The sequence below is a fragment of the Struthio camelus genome, chromosome 10, assembly GCF_040807025.1.
Source record: "Struthio camelus isolate bStrCam1 chromosome 10, bStrCam1.hap1, whole genome shotgun sequence".
Lineage (NCBI taxonomy): Eukaryota > Metazoa > Chordata > Aves > Struthioniformes > Struthionidae > Struthio > Struthio camelus.
The window spans coordinates 21,025,976-21,041,633 of record NC_090951.1 but is presented as its reverse complement, the minus strand read 5'-3'; the positions used below and the strand labels follow the sequence as shown (position 1 = coordinate 21,041,633).

Sequence of the window (15,658 nt, the reverse complement as noted above, 5' to 3'; positions counted from 1 at the left end):
ATTCCCAGTTAATTATGCTTTCTTTTTTTTTCTTGCAATTTATATGTAAACGTTTACACCTTAGTTTTTCTTGTTAGCCACGATAAAGCTGAAATAGCAGTTCACTGCACTTTCTTCTAATTAAAAACACCTGACTTTCTTTTAAGGTTTAAGGTTTTGGGAAGTGCTCTCCGGCCTTTGGTGAGCGAGGGTATATGAAAAGACACTCTGAGGGCCCTTCTGCACCAGATCTGTTCTGTTGCCTGCAATTGTGCAGCACTTGTGTTTGATAATCCAGACGGTCCCCTTCTAGTCTTACATTCCTGAAAAAGGGCATAATGTACTGTAAACTGATGCCACACGGCATTACCAAAAAAAAAAAAAAACCCACAAAATTCATTAAAAATAACATGTGCAGTAATTCTGCAAGTTTTCGACCCATTATTGCAATTTCACTAAACCAAAAAATACCATTTTTAAATGTAGTTTGTGTTAAGGGAAGCACTGAAACTAGAAAATTAAGCCAGCTCTAGCGTTTAAGCAACAAAAGCACAAATACAACATCCACAGATCTGCAGCAGAAATAATATGATTACTGAAAATATATGCATGCCTCACAGTACAATAAGGCAACTTCTTTTGCACATGATGATGATAAAAAATAGTCACTGAGATGTATTTTTCTGTGAAGAAGAGATGAGTATTTTACAATACAGCAGTAACAAAATGGTGACAGACCATTCTTATGGCCTAAGCCTCGTCTTCAAAGATCTTCGGCTTTTTTGCAGCAAGGATCGTCTTTTACAACACGTCAATACACTAGGAAGCATAGCGAGGTCCTGGCCTTATAGGTACCCCCTGCATGGTATGCAATATACATGAATGACGTAACTGATTGTAAATATTAGGAAACTGAGTTTATAGGTCCAAGAGCAGAATTTATTCCGGTGCGTATTTTAATCATTCACAGAAGTTAGGCTGGTAACATGTAGTTATCAGACTAAAAAGAACTTCCAGAGAGAGAACCCCGATTACCATTCACATACATGGCCAAAACTACCATTCACATATATGATGTCAAAAAAACATAACCGGCTTCAGTAGGACCCGAGCTAACAAGGTTTAGAAGCTAGGAACAAATTACTAAGGAAGCATAGGAAGAAAAGCAAACAAATCCAGCCTGCAGTAAAAGTGAAGATGCGCACTAGAAAATTTTAATACACCTTTATGTAACAGTCAAAATTGAACTAAAAGCACTGCTGTCTCTTAGGCAGCTATTTCAAGGTACACTGCTCAGAACTCATCCTTTTTAGGTATCCAGATCAGGTATCCAAACGCTCATTATGGCTTCCTTATTACTAAGGATGCATTTGGGAAAGCATGATTTTGTTTGCAAGCAAGCAGTTATTAGATTAAGAACGTCTGTCCTGAAATTGTGAAACCAGTATGAAGTCTTACCAAAGCCTTTCCAATGGAAAAGCCTTTCTAAATCACCTTTGTTTTCACATGAGAGATTTTTAAAAAGCACAAAGAACACTTTGGTGCTCAAATGCCTCTAAAAATGTCTTTGATAGAAAGCCACCAGGGAACTCATTCAGTGTTACAGCACTGACTTTTTTTTCGACATTGCGAAGCAGTGCTTTGTTCCACTTCTACAGAAGCAACAACACAGATCTACGCAGTTTCTTGGAATTAAGAATGCAATGTACCCTCCTCACACACAAAGCATCCAAGGTGGGATTTTGTGGTTTCCTTAGAGGTCAGGAGCTCAAATAACTAAGCTTCCATTTTACCCCACAGGGCTCAGAGTACTTAATCTGTGCCAGTCTGCAAGGTAACAACCCTATTCTCCTTCCAGATGCATACTATCCTAGTTCAGTAAAATAGAAGGGGGGGGGGGGGGAAAAAAAAGAACAAATCTTTGAAAAGTATCTGTAATAAATGGCACGGGAAAGAGAAACCATAGCAATAAGCAAGAAAAGTAAACTTTGTACCAGTAAAGGAATCCTTTGTGAGCTTGCATGGGAGAAAAAAGTAACAGGCTGTCATACCTATTGTGAGCAGCTGCTGAAGAATTATCATGGACAGTGTTTGGATGATTTCTTTCCCAAGTTTGCTCACAAGAACATTGACTGATGTGAAATTCAATGACTGGTCCAGGACGGGACCTACAAGAGAATAATTAGGTTGCCTTCCTATAACTCAGTAAGGTATGGTAAAAGAATCAGTATCGCTTTAAAGTTTGTGCTATACAAGTCCCTGAAAACAGTGACAAAATAGCATTTTTACAGCCTCTGCTACCTGGAGAAAAATCTGAATGAATTATCTCATCTGCGTAAGAGGCAAGTACCTGCAACTGAGGGGACAAAAAATGATATGCCAACCATAAGGATCTTAACTCAGCTATAGACCTTTTCATAGAGAACCGTGTTTGTGCACGTGCGTGGGCATTTGTGTTTGCATGTGTATGTGTGTGGCATGTGCGTGCGCATCCACATTAAAGTTTCTATGTTTTCTGCGTGTCAGTTCAACCTTTGGGGAAACAAATTTTACATAGACCAGTTTGCTCCTTTTAACCTGGATTAGTACAAAGGAATTTCTTTTCAAGGTTTAAAATCCCTTTGGACTGAGACCAACATAATTTGCAATAGATTTGGACTGTATCCCAAATCCATTTTCAATGTCAGCCTTTGAAAACTGATCCACTTCACTCTTCAAGGTCACTAGTGTATCGGGAACATTTTACAATAATCACCTTCATGAAAAAAAGTCTGCTCCACTCTTGCCAGCCATCCCCTGCCAGCAGGGCTATCTTAAGTGAGACCATTTTCAAAATTATTTGCTGAAATAGGTTTCTGGAGGCAAACGTGGATCCAAACAGGCCTGTAGGAATACAGTTGCTGCTAAAGCACATTCCATGCTTAACATGCTATTTGATGCAAATGTAAAGAATGAGCATGCTCAACAGGTTATTCTGCATCTCAGTAAGTCAGGAGGCTTTAATAAAGAGTCAGAAGCAGCACTTGGAACTTTTTTCCCATGAAAACGTTGCAAGTAAAACACTACACCAGCCCATACTTCTTTTCATGCATATAAAGAAAATGAATAGGCTAAAGAAAATGAATGTAAGCTTTTACTTTTTTACATGGAATACATATTTACACACACACTTTTCATTTACAGGCCCCTACCCACACAATATAAAAGACTGATCCAAGAAGATGCTTTTGCCTTTTTGCTTTTCTTTTGATCTACTGCTGCTACCACAACACTTTAAAAACTCTTAGGTTTATTCTACAGAGTAGACACATAGCCAGAGGGGGAAGATTATTTTTCAAGTAGGATCATTAAAAAAAAAAAAAGAAAAAAGAAAAAAAAGGATCTTAAGATAAATCATAGGATTCTGTAGAGAGCCCTATCTTTCGAAGGGGTATTTAATTCACAGTGATCAAAGACTATACATTCCAAATATAAATATTGATTTCCAAATGGGTGCTCCAGCTGCCTTAAAGATCAGCTGTTGTTTAGGTGAAAGCCTGAACTATTCCTCAAACTTATGCTTTATTAAAATGAAGTTTACACAGAATAATAATTAAAAATATATATATATAGAAACATAGATAAAATTAGTTTTTGAAAATCTGTATGAAAAGAAAAAGGCAATGTGTTTGACATTAGTTTTTTGTTACATTAATCTCTTCTACCATGGCAGTTCTTGCAGCATATCTGAGTGCTGAAAAATCTGAGTATAAGATCTTCATCACACTCCTGCCACATTTTTCCTTAAAACAAATCAACAAATAAAAAACATATTTCACCTTTCTTTCTCTGTTCTGAGACATGTTGTGCTTTTACCTAATTATAGGAATGCAATGGGTTGCAATTATTTTTCAGGCATTAGTCTCTTACATGTGATCGCAGAAGGGTATCTAATCTCAGGCACTTTAAAGGTAACAACACCCAAAAAAGTTCTCATAGCATCAGTTGTGGCTCTAACATCGGTAAACAGTTGATGCACAATATTTACTTTCTTTAACCAACTCTGACTGGTTTCCACCACTCTCTTTCCAAACATCCCCTTTTAAGTATTTCTTGTTTAAATTCTGTAGTATCAGTCTACAACAGTCATTAAAGTAATGATTTCTTTACTTTCACCAGTCAGCCTTCCTCAGATATTAATGTGGTCAGCAGCTATGTGTCCTTGATAGGATTGAGGACCAAAATGCCAGTTAGACCCTGAAGGGAGGTGTTCTCCCCAGTGAGCCTAGGGACCTTTAGCCCAAACCACTCCAGTGTACAGCAAAAGACAGTGAAATCACTCAGAGAAATATGGTAAAAAAAAAAAAGAAAGCAAAATCTCTGGTTTTGGGAACCGTAAAGATTTTCCTAAATTAGCAGCACCCAAATACACAGGGAGATAGGAGATTCACATTTCCTATTGCTAAGTGATAGGACAACAGGAACAGAGCTATTAACAGCAGGGTTCTCCCAAATATAACTACATCACAACTTTCATCCACTTATATCTGGGAGATTCTTAATCAAGGCTGCTAGAATTGATTTACCCAACACGCTTGCCCTAAGGGGTTGGGACAAAGGTCAGAGAACTAGCAAAGTATACAATTCACCTTAAAAGGATTACAAAATGACAACTTCAACTGCAAAGGGTCTTTTCTAATGCATAAATAAACTAAATAATATTTGGATTATTAGGGTATGTGTTACTGAAGTCAAAGATTTGGTCTGTCAGATGTAAGGATAAGAACCAGCTGCTAAGTCTGGAACTGTCACAATGCAACTCAAGACTCTAACTTGGTCCTCACGCTCTTTACTACTACCTTTGCACAGTTTTAGCTGCAACTTTCTAATATTCACCATCTTTTCCTATTATAGTCGTGCTCCCTTTTAATATTTTGTACTAAGTTTGTACTATAAATAGAATTATGCAAGTGATTATATGGAAAGAAACCTACATGCTTTTACAAACACCTTTAAAATAAAGGCTATTAAAATATATATTAAAAAAAACAGGTGATTCATGTAGTACAAGCCTGCTATCCACATGTATATTTAGAAAAAAAATGGACTTGCATGAAGGAGTGAGGAAGGAGTGATATGAACAAGACTAACCTACGTAATTTTTCTCTGAACAGCGATGTTGCAAGGAACGAACACTTGCAAGACTGGCAATATAAAAGAATCCAAAAAGCGCAGGCCAGAAAAGGCAGAAATGGAAAAGCCTTGTTTATGTCCTAAGCAACATCTGTTGGCATAGAAAGGATTCAGATAAAACATCAACTTAGGTAATAATCTGAGATATACCCAGCTGTTCATTAAAAGTTTATTAAACAGTTCATTAAAAAATTGAACAAAGAGGGAGTTGCTTTAAATTCTAGTTGACTTGGCAAGGTCTGTGAAGCACTCGTGGGATCTCAAGATGTTATGTTTCAACTGAGGAGATCTATATTGACTTCCATCTGTAGCGCTCCCTTCCCCTTGGCCGAACTGGGAATGACTTCAAATTTGAGCTTAAAACATATTTTTCTTTTGTATTTTGACCAAGGGAAGAAGTATCCTGTGTTGCCCCACAATTACCAAATAGTGAGGGTTCTATGGTAAACCCCTAAATAAAATTATTTTCCCAACTCAGTTCCTTTGGTTGACACTATGAATTGAGCAGTCACAGCTATTTGTATATGGTTGCTACCTTTCAGATCTCCCTTTCTTTTTACACGCTAACTCTAGGTGAGTTTTCCCTTTGTCATTCCCAAGGAAACAGCACAGCCCCACAAGAAAATATGCCCCAAATGGGGACATTATGATCACAGATCTTTATATGCAAGTCTTTCAGATAAGACATTTTACAAATCTTCTCCATTTAGTATACCATCATCTGTGAGTCTACAGAAATGTTCTGTAAGTTCCCCTCTCCCTTCTGATGTGGTTTCCAGCCAGCCATCTTCATATTTATTGATCAAAACTTTTCCGCTATTTTGTGCGATTACTTCCCGAGCGCCTCGCTACATAGTCACTCTTCCGATTACAATACCAAGTGATCACTGTCAAGAGATTCGCACTGTCTCATGTCACATGCAAAAACAGCCAAACCAACACTGAAACATCACAATATTGCAATCTGCTCTTAGACCAATGCCTGCATTTCCAGACACATACACATATTCCTAATGCAAAAAGCAATAGTGGTATTTTCTTATTTACTCTCATCTTAACTACAATCTATTGTACTTATTTTATAATCCTCATTTAGAAATTGTCACGATACATCTTTTATACCTTTTATCCTTGAAGCAACATGTATTTTCTCCATTTAAAAAAAAAGTTATCCTACTTTTTCCAGTGATCATTTTCCTTCCTGTCTTGCCCGAAGTTGACTTCCAGAGGCTAACAGTTCTAAAGCTTCTTACTCCCTTACAGATGTCTGTTAGTCTTTGGATTCTCACTTTATTCAGCAGCCAAGACATCAGTCTCAAGCGCATCTTGAGTTCATGGACAATTTGCTGCTTTCCATTAAAAAAAAAAAAATATATATATATATATATATATATATATATATATATATATATATATATATGCACTGCTTGCAACTACCTGAAATCACAGTAAACTGCATCAGTGCAAATCATGGCTCGTAGAAGCTTATTCTCTTTAAACACCAGGAAACTGGGTTGCCACAACTACCCCAGCGGCTGCAGTCAGGGTAAAGCCTTTGGCTTCCTTCCACATTCAGGAAGCCGGTGAAAGGAAAAACCTGACAGGCTCTACCCACCTTGACAGGGTTTCCCCAGTGCTGCACAACCGCTGTAGATCAAAGAGCATTTCAGCTCCATGAAGCCTCCTCACACTGGGCATACAAATTAACGGAGGGCTCAGAGCTTTGACCACTTTGTCACCCGCGTTTCCTGTGCAGTGTATACATTAAAGCTTATATAAGCTTTATTCTCTGAACAATTAAAATCTGCATTCTGTATTCAAAAATGACCTAGGTAGGCATCTGCAGGAATTTTCCCACCAAATTTGATAATTTTTGATATTCCGAAAGAACAATTTCATCTTTTTCCCAGTACATCCATTCTCATGTTAGCTACTTCCTTGCCTCAATGTAAACTAAAAAATATTAATAGTTAGCACGGTTACCAAACCTTGTCAGCGTTACCTAAATGAAATGCCACAACAAGAACATGCCTGTGTTTGGGTAAGCTGTCGTTATAAAGAAATCAGATTATATTCTAAATTATGAAGGTACCCTGAAGAAGGTTTTAGCTAAGCTGTGCTAGATACTTCAAAAAGATACTGTTCCTCATTAAGAACAGTAAAGTTAAAATTCAAGTTAAAATTTTAAGTCAGTAAACGATAAGTAAAGATAACTCTTTGACAATGGGAAATAACAATAACGAGGGGAAAATTCGTTACCTAGCTTTGTTTTGAACAACTTCTTTCAAATATGGTCTGAACCACAAAATTATAAAATTAAATAAATGGAATTAAAGAGTCTTTTTGTTGTCTGAAAGATATTTCTGAACTCAAAATTCATTCATTCATCTGATATTTTCAAGTGGTTTCAAGATCATACTGAGAGACTGATATGTAAGACAACAGCTAACCACTGAAAACTTAGCTCAGAGTTCGTAAGCTTCTCTTACCATGCATCTTCTTATTTATTCTCCCATTGCCACAGTTCACGACGCATCAAACACAACAGAAGTTGAACTTCAAATCATGTCATCAATCAAAACACACATACAAGTTACTCAATTGCAGTGAACAGGTGAATTCAAAGTTTTCCCCCATTCACTGCTTAATTCACTGCTTCTGCAGCAATGGCAGTGATTACTTCAGTATTCAGAGACACAGCAATCCAAACAGTTTGTGAAGAAGGTCTAAGTGAAATTTGTTCTACTACATCATGCAGGAGAGAAAAATTCTGACGTTTATTCTGTTCCAATAATAAAGACTAGGAAACAAAGGGAAGTTGGAAAAAAGTTCCACTGAGAAGTTGAAAGCACCAGAGAACACAGAAGGCTACTCCAAACGGTGGTATTGGCAGAAGGTTCTCTCAGCATCATTAGTGAGACTGACTCAAGGAACAAAGGAAAGTGGAAAAAGAAAAACAAAGGAAGGCAACAAAGGCTGACATTCTATGGGAGTCCTACAGCTGCAGAAAGAAATCTGGATTTGAATTCTGGAAATTAGTGGGGGATAACAAATTTCTTTGACAGACTCTCCTGCTTATGTCCCGCTTATTCTGGGCAAGCTACAAACTGTCCAGAGTCCCATGATCATAATATTGCCCATCAGAAACAATTTAGACAGCTACAGTCATCACTGGAGATGAAAAGTCTGTTAAAATGGAAGAAGAAATGGAGAAGAAACTCTGTTAAAAATACACCAATTAAAATAAAAGAGGAAAATAAAAATAGGTAGATGCAGGCCACACGGTTTAGAGAGTTTTCCAGCAAGTGGAAAACCAGTCTGCAAGGAAAAACATGCAGTGGCCTATTGAGATCCTTGTATTATTCACCTGGTTTTGTAAACAAATAATACTACAGAAACAGGAAATTTCTCTGTTTACATACAGATTCCTGCTTCTCTAGTTCAAAAAAAATATATATTCATTAAACATTTATGGACTTCTCCAACTCTATTTCAGTGATTTACAGATCGGATCAAACTGTTAAAAATTTCACCTGCTGAAGGTCAATCTGAAAGGCTTTGGGAAAAACTCAGCATGTTTCCAAGATCAATTGATCAAGTGCAGCAGCAAAAGCAGGAATCCTGACAAGAGCACTGCAAACGGAGGGCTGACGGAACAGGTTGCCATCAGAATACAGACAAAAGAGGTGAAATGCTATTATTATTTGTTATTAGTAAACCCCTTCATGCCTGCGTACGCCTTTGTGCGGGCAAAGACATGGACAGCATAAGCTAAAAAGCACAGATAACGAGATAAGTATAAGCATAAACTGTAACATAAATAAATGCATGAACAAACAAATAAATGACAAAAACACATAGCATAGGCTCTGCTCAGTGGCTTACAATGTAATAGACAAAGAAATAAAAATGTGGGATAGTTTCCAGCTCAAATTTTGTCATTTTTTTAAAAAAAAGTCACAAATATATAATTGTGTTTTCTCCAATAGGATTGTTAAATGTTTCACTTCGGAGAATTTCTGAACAAAATAGCAGATACCTAATAACATCTCCTGCATTTCTCTGTTAGTCCTTTTATGATAAAGACAGTATACGTGATTGCGCTTGAACTGCTCATCTCCTTACACAGACCAACCTCTATTCTGTGCCCTTTTATTTCGTCGGTTCTCCTATCCAAATTTCCTACCGCTTTTGCTTCTGTCATTTTTCCATTACTTACATATCTTCCTCTCTTTTTCCACTGCAACCACTTCTATTTAATTTAGCTAGTCCTGTATATTTTGAATGATTGTTATAAAAAGCTCCCGTTTAATAACCCTACTATATAAAGATCCCGTGAATAACAAACACACTAAAAATAACTCTTATATTAGCACCAAAGCCCCTCAATGTATCAATGGATTATATTGACACTGTTACATACCTTTTTTCCCCCCCAAAAGTGAGCCACATTAACATTCTGCATTTTAATTCCTGAACACTATGAATAAACAGACTTTGCTATAAGGAGTATAACAGCATTACTGCAAAACGACATTACAGAAAGACAGCTACTTAAAATTTCTAAGTACTCTGACAAACAACATTACCAAAATGAAATTTTAAATAGCAGCATTAAGATAACACCTTTCAAAAAGAAATAATACATAATTCATTCCATGACTTTAGTCCTTCATTAAGTACAGCTATCACCATCTCATTACCACTACCAATGTCATAGGTAAGACACTCAGACAGTTTAAGGTTTTTTGTTTGTTTGTTTGTTTGTTTGTTTTTCTCCCTATTTTGTCAATAGCTAGCAAGATCTGCTAGCAGGAGCTGACGAGCTGGTTTTCCCAATGCCAAAAGGAGTCAGGCTGAACTGAGATCTGTCAGTCAAACGTTGAACTACCGTCCTCTAATATGCGAATTAAAAGCATATTACAGAGGTCTTGATTTGATAGGTCTCAGAGAGATGGTTAACTCAAGCTGTATTGCTTGGGCAACAATTAGGTGGAAGTAAATTTTATTCTCACGTTTCAGAATTCCATGGGGATACTCGGACTTTGTTGTCGTCTTGGGAAGTCCTAATCACAGAACCCTGCTGCACTGGCTTTACATATTCAAAGGGGTTCCTATAAGAGTAACTCGTTTCCAGTTTAATATGACTGGCAACATTTTTAACTGTAATCCCTACTGCCTGCACTGGATTAGAATCAACAGCATCCAACTCATTTTTAGGCCTTTCCTTGACTTCAATTTTCTCCCCCACTCTTCCTTCCCAAATCAAGGCTTATTTAGTAATATACAATCCCCATTTTAAGCACATCTTTCAGGATTTAAGCCTGAAAGCAGCTCAGCACAGAAGGATTAGCACAGCAGCACACACTCGGGTCCAGCTGCAAACTCCAAGGCTCTGGTCCTTATTCGATAGATGAGTCCACTGAAAGAAAAGTCAAGTGACATACTCTTCTGAAAACGTTCCTGATGGAAACGGGAGTGGAAAAAGAACAACACACGCCAAAGAGAAGGTATCTGTTTATTAACTAGATGTTGTAGTACGCTTTCTATTTTCAGAATGCAGTTAGAGTTAATATTCATGAGGCACGCTTTCAGTCAGGTGGTTGATTTCCGCATTCAGACAATCTGATGCGTTTTAATTCAGAGGCACAGCTTCACTTATGCATCAGAACACAAAATTCATTTCCTGTGTAGTAGGGGGTAGATGCAGCGAATAGTTACCACTTAAATCATGTTTTCAGGTGTTCTGCCTGACAACACCTGATGTAAAGATTAAAGTACTTTCTCGTTGGTTTGTTGCCATTCAAGATTAAAAGCTTTGCACTAACCACTACAAATTCCAGGTAAATTTCACATACACACCACTTTCATCTAGCGCTCATATCTTGCTGTTGGCTGGCTTCTATTAAAATAGCTGCAAAAGCAAGTGCATTAGACTTCACTACATTTGAGGCCTGCTCAGTTCATTAGCTAATATGAACAAACAAAAGTTTTTTGGAAAAACAGAGGGATACAAACATGAGAACAGCAGATCTCTCTTTAATACAGTAGCAGCAGACATTCAGCAACAGCGTCACATAGTTATTCCACCAGACAACAGAAGCTGCATTTGAGAACCAGCTGTAGAATTTGGCCTTTCAAGTAGCAGCTAGTTATTAAAGGCCAAAAGAAAGCCAAAGGGGGCGATACAAGACCAGAATCAAAGGCTTCTTTCCTTATGAGAAAGATTCTGCATAGATGGTAGATACTTAGGGATGTTTTCGTCAAGGGCAGAGTTCATTACATTTATACAACTGGTCAATACACAATCCCTATGGGCCACAACATAAAAAACACAATCTGTTCAAGGGAATTCTACAAACATGAAAAGGGCAAGTTTTAGTAAGTTACTGCTCCAGATCCTTCCCTCAGCTTAATTAATACATACTTCTTCCAGGAAAGTATTGGGGCTGTGAAAATATTTGTTAAGTCAGAATCGCAACTCTTGCGCTTTCACAGTCAAATCCTGTTGATAAATAAGGAGCCTGCCTCAACTGCTCAAGGAATTCATACGTCAGTCTGAGTCATGGGAAGACAGCACACTGAGCAAGTGATCAGTCCAAGGCTGATGGTATCTAGCAGGTGTATAGCCAATATAATTACATGTATCACATAAAAAATATGTATATCGTACACAATTAGAGTGTTGTCTCTATGTGTGTGTTCTGTATCAACAAGACTGCTGTTATGCAAGAGTTCCTAATTAGGATGTTCTGCATCCTTCCCCTTTTCTACAGTTTGGGCTTCATTAACGCAATGGCAGAAGATGTCAAGAGCAACTTCAATGAGCCGGGTGCAATATTAAGACTTAATTACAGGGAGCTCTGGCTGCCCGATCAGAAAGGTACTTCCAGAAGAAACCCCTGGCTGACAGGAAAGATTCAGATGTGACAATATCTTAGTCATCTTAAACTAAGTCTCCAATGTACACAGCTACACCCAGTAGATCTAAACTATGTCTGAATCTTTTGGTTCGATAAGCTTGTAACTACTATCTACTTGCACACCAGCTTTTAACATTTTGCTTATGTGTATAATAATCCATTTTAAAAATCTACATAACTAACAGGAATAGATTTGGTTACCTTTTCGGCCGAGATCTGACACATTGCGGCATTTTCAGTGCTAAACAATAAATACTGATGAAATGCACTTGCTTGATCTAGAAGGAAACCTCATTGGGACTTTACATATAAGTGCAGTTAGCATTAATTCCACTCTGTTGCTTTTTACCTTTAAAAAAAAAAAAAAAAGCAGTATACAAAAATTTTGTAATTTAGCTATTTTAAATTAGGTGCTATTAAGTCAGAGACTGTTTTACTTCATCTAACCCAAAGGAAAATCTAAAAAGACTGTGAAACATTGGAGCTGCACGAGCTTTATCATGCTTTCAGCCTAAATCTTCCAGGCTGGCATTTATGGTGCACAAAGTAACCTCTCAGATGGTTGAAAAAGCATTAGTAAAATATCCAACAGAATTTCCACTTACATAACCCATCAATGGTTTTCCAGGAAAGATCAAGTAGACCTGGCAAGCTAAACATATTATAAACAGCTTTGCCTGTACTTTGCCTATATTTGTAAGTGGAGGACTGAGAAACGAATAAAGCAGAAGAACAATTGAGCTGTTTTATTCACAGAAAGGATTTGTTTCAATACCAGCATCAGTTTGCTGACTTCATAACAGGGGCTTTCCAAAGCACAGTCACTAAATCTAAATGCTCCAAGAGACCAACTGTAACATATAATGCTAATTAAGGTCTATGAAGGCCTTAAACATTTGTGACCTGCTTAAAAGCCAACTGAATACTATATTCCCCTCTCTCGTCACCTCTCCTAGCCTCAGTAAGCACAAACTCAAGGGGGGAAAGAGGAAAATATGGAGTAGCGCCCTATTCGTTCTTTCTGTGAACCTAAGGAAGGAGTGCCCGTGTAGCGAGGAGCAGGCTCTGGCTCCAAAGGAGGATGTGGCGTGAGCAAAGCACCTCCAACATATTGGAAGGGGCTTGCCAATGGGATCCTACTTCCCACAGATTTTTGTCCTGGTCTGTCCAGGAACTGAGAATCTGTAGAACACGTTCGAATCAACAGCCTGAATTCCAAATATATTGCAGCCACTCAAGTGCGAGAAGGTACTACAAGAGTCTCATGATCTCCAGCTTGAATAAAAACGTGAAACATGGTTGATCCCATGATCTCTGTGAATGCAGGTGACGGTCACATGACCTCAGGACAAACACAGCTGCAGAAAAAGGTAGGAAAAAAAAACACAGGCAAACAGAGAGACACACCAAGTAAATTTTGTCCTGCACCACTGTCTGATATTTTAGCTGTGCTAATGGTCCTCTTGTGAAACGCTTTACTTATCCCCATGTTGCCACCACAAATAGACTGTGCAAATACAAAGTAAATGACAGCAGAGTACAACTCCAACAACTGTACGGAGACAACTAGATGGTAGGCAGAATTTGAGTCAGAATCTACTCTTTCTTCATAGTATCGCATCCATTTTATAATCCATTTTCATGGAAATCATATGCTGTACATTTTGAAATACCAACTTCCCTCACACTACACAAAAATACGGAACCGAAGCAGGCACCTACAGGGAGAAGGGAACAATGGAAAGATCAGATTAATGCATAACATTAAACACACAAATGGCAGAAAATAGCGTACACGAAAGCTTCAAACAGCGCACAGCCCCATGGAAAGGTACGTCCCTACCTATCAAGCAGAGCTTAATTTCACAGCATTCATCTCTGTGTGGTTGCACCCCAGGGAACAGTGTTGGCATGGTAACTGCAGGCTCTATGGCTTTCTTTTTTCTCCTATTAGCAGTCATATGAGTTTTTTGTTAGCTTCAGGATCAAGTAAATTTAGACTGATAGCACTGTTTATACGGGGGAAAAAAGGGCAGGAGGGGGTTTATCTAAAAAACATAACCGACCCTGCAGGAGGCAAAAACCATAAACACAGCTTAAATTTTTGAAGGTCAGGAAAAGTTGCGTAAGTTCTCAAAATAGTGTCAAAAAAGAGAAAGCGTCAAAGATTTTGGCAGTCTGACCATAGTTACCTTAAGGCCAGAACGGGCTAAATTTCAATTTTCTCACATGACCTCATTATCAATTTCCGTAGGAAAATCAGAATAGCAGTTAGAATCATAAAAAAGTCCTGAGAAGATACTGCATAATTCATTTTAAAAACTCTTTTTCTAAAACAAGGATCCTTAAGTAAGTTTGTTGCTAAGTTACTTTAATAACTTTGTATTTGTAGATCCATTTTACACAGGAAAAACATACATGCAAATTGGTTTTAATATTTCTAAAAATGGAGTGCGTCATATACCTTCCCATTATTTTAACATGGAAGAATAATTTGCCGGCTAATGAGAGACTACATATTAGAAAAACATCCTTTGGTGAAAAGGTCTGCAAATCCCAATCCACACCATTTCACCTTCTCCGTAACACTGTCTAGGCGGTCCCCTCAGTGGCCGAGTGAAGGATTCCCTACTAGCGCTGCTCTTTTCTCCGCTCCAGCTGCGGAATACGCGCGAACTTGACCCAGTCAGAGTTACGCAGGAGCCAGCAAGCGATACATGAATTCCTCGGATGACGCTTGGAACGGACGTGCTGTGGGGATGGCAAGGGGCTGTGACACATCTTCCCGACAAGTACTGAACAAATTAACCGGTCCCATCAATCTAAATGTTTATGCAGCTTTCCTCTTTATACAACAGTAATGAGGAAATTCACTGACTGAAAACATAGCCTAGGCATTCCCAGCACCTGTACAACGCGATGCCTCTTTGCACTCTCACACAGTAACATCCCATCTCCTCTTACGGAAACAAAGGGCCAACACAGCTCTGGTACCTTCTGGAATTATCTGTCCCTATTAGATGTGCTGTCACATTGGTATCTCCGCCAGTTTGTTTTTCCAAAGTGTATCTCAATCTGCAGATAAGATGATTTAAGAAACAGAGAAGGAATAAAAGATTCTGTTTCTTTTTTAAAAGTCAAATCTATTTCAAAAGCATTTTATCCATTCCGTTCGTACTGCAGTCTAGGCAACCATTAATCAAATCTACGTCATTCTTTCCCAGTTTCTCACATCTTATTAAAAAAGAAAAAAAAAAGCCCACTAAGAAAAGCAATGCAATTAACAGAATTATCTTGGCTGCTTTTAAGATCTCTCCCACGTCTCAATGCTTCCACTTCACCTACGACCTCTCCCTCCCCCATTCTCTAAAACCAGAGATTTCCAAAACCACTTCCAAAAATGTCCTTTCTTGCCACCCACCAATAAAGCTGACCTTCCCCTAAAGCATTCACAGTGCTTTGGCCACAGTCAGTGGGGACAAGTAGATGTAGAAACACTTCCTTGTTCACATAACGTGGCAATTGCCAACTTCATCCTGACAAAGAGAAGCCCTAATGCTTAGTGTTGCATTAGTAAAACAGAA

General features: G+C 38.1%; 1 protein-coding gene across 3 annotated transcripts in view; it reads right to left on the bottom strand.

Moving 5' to 3' along the window:
- Positions 1–15,658, bottom strand: part of SMPD3 (sphingomyelin phosphodiesterase 3) — a 140,128-nt gene that overhangs the window by 68,631 nt on the left and 55,839 nt on the right. The window contains exon 2 of one of the 3 annotated variants that reach the window (XM_068956266.1): positions 2,031–2,147. The exons of the other annotated variants lie outside the window; for them this stretch is intronic. The gene's annotated coding sequence lies outside the window, so the exon portion shown is untranslated. The remainder of the gene's footprint in view (positions 1–2,030; positions 2,148–15,658) is intronic. 3 annotated transcript variants of the gene reach the window in all.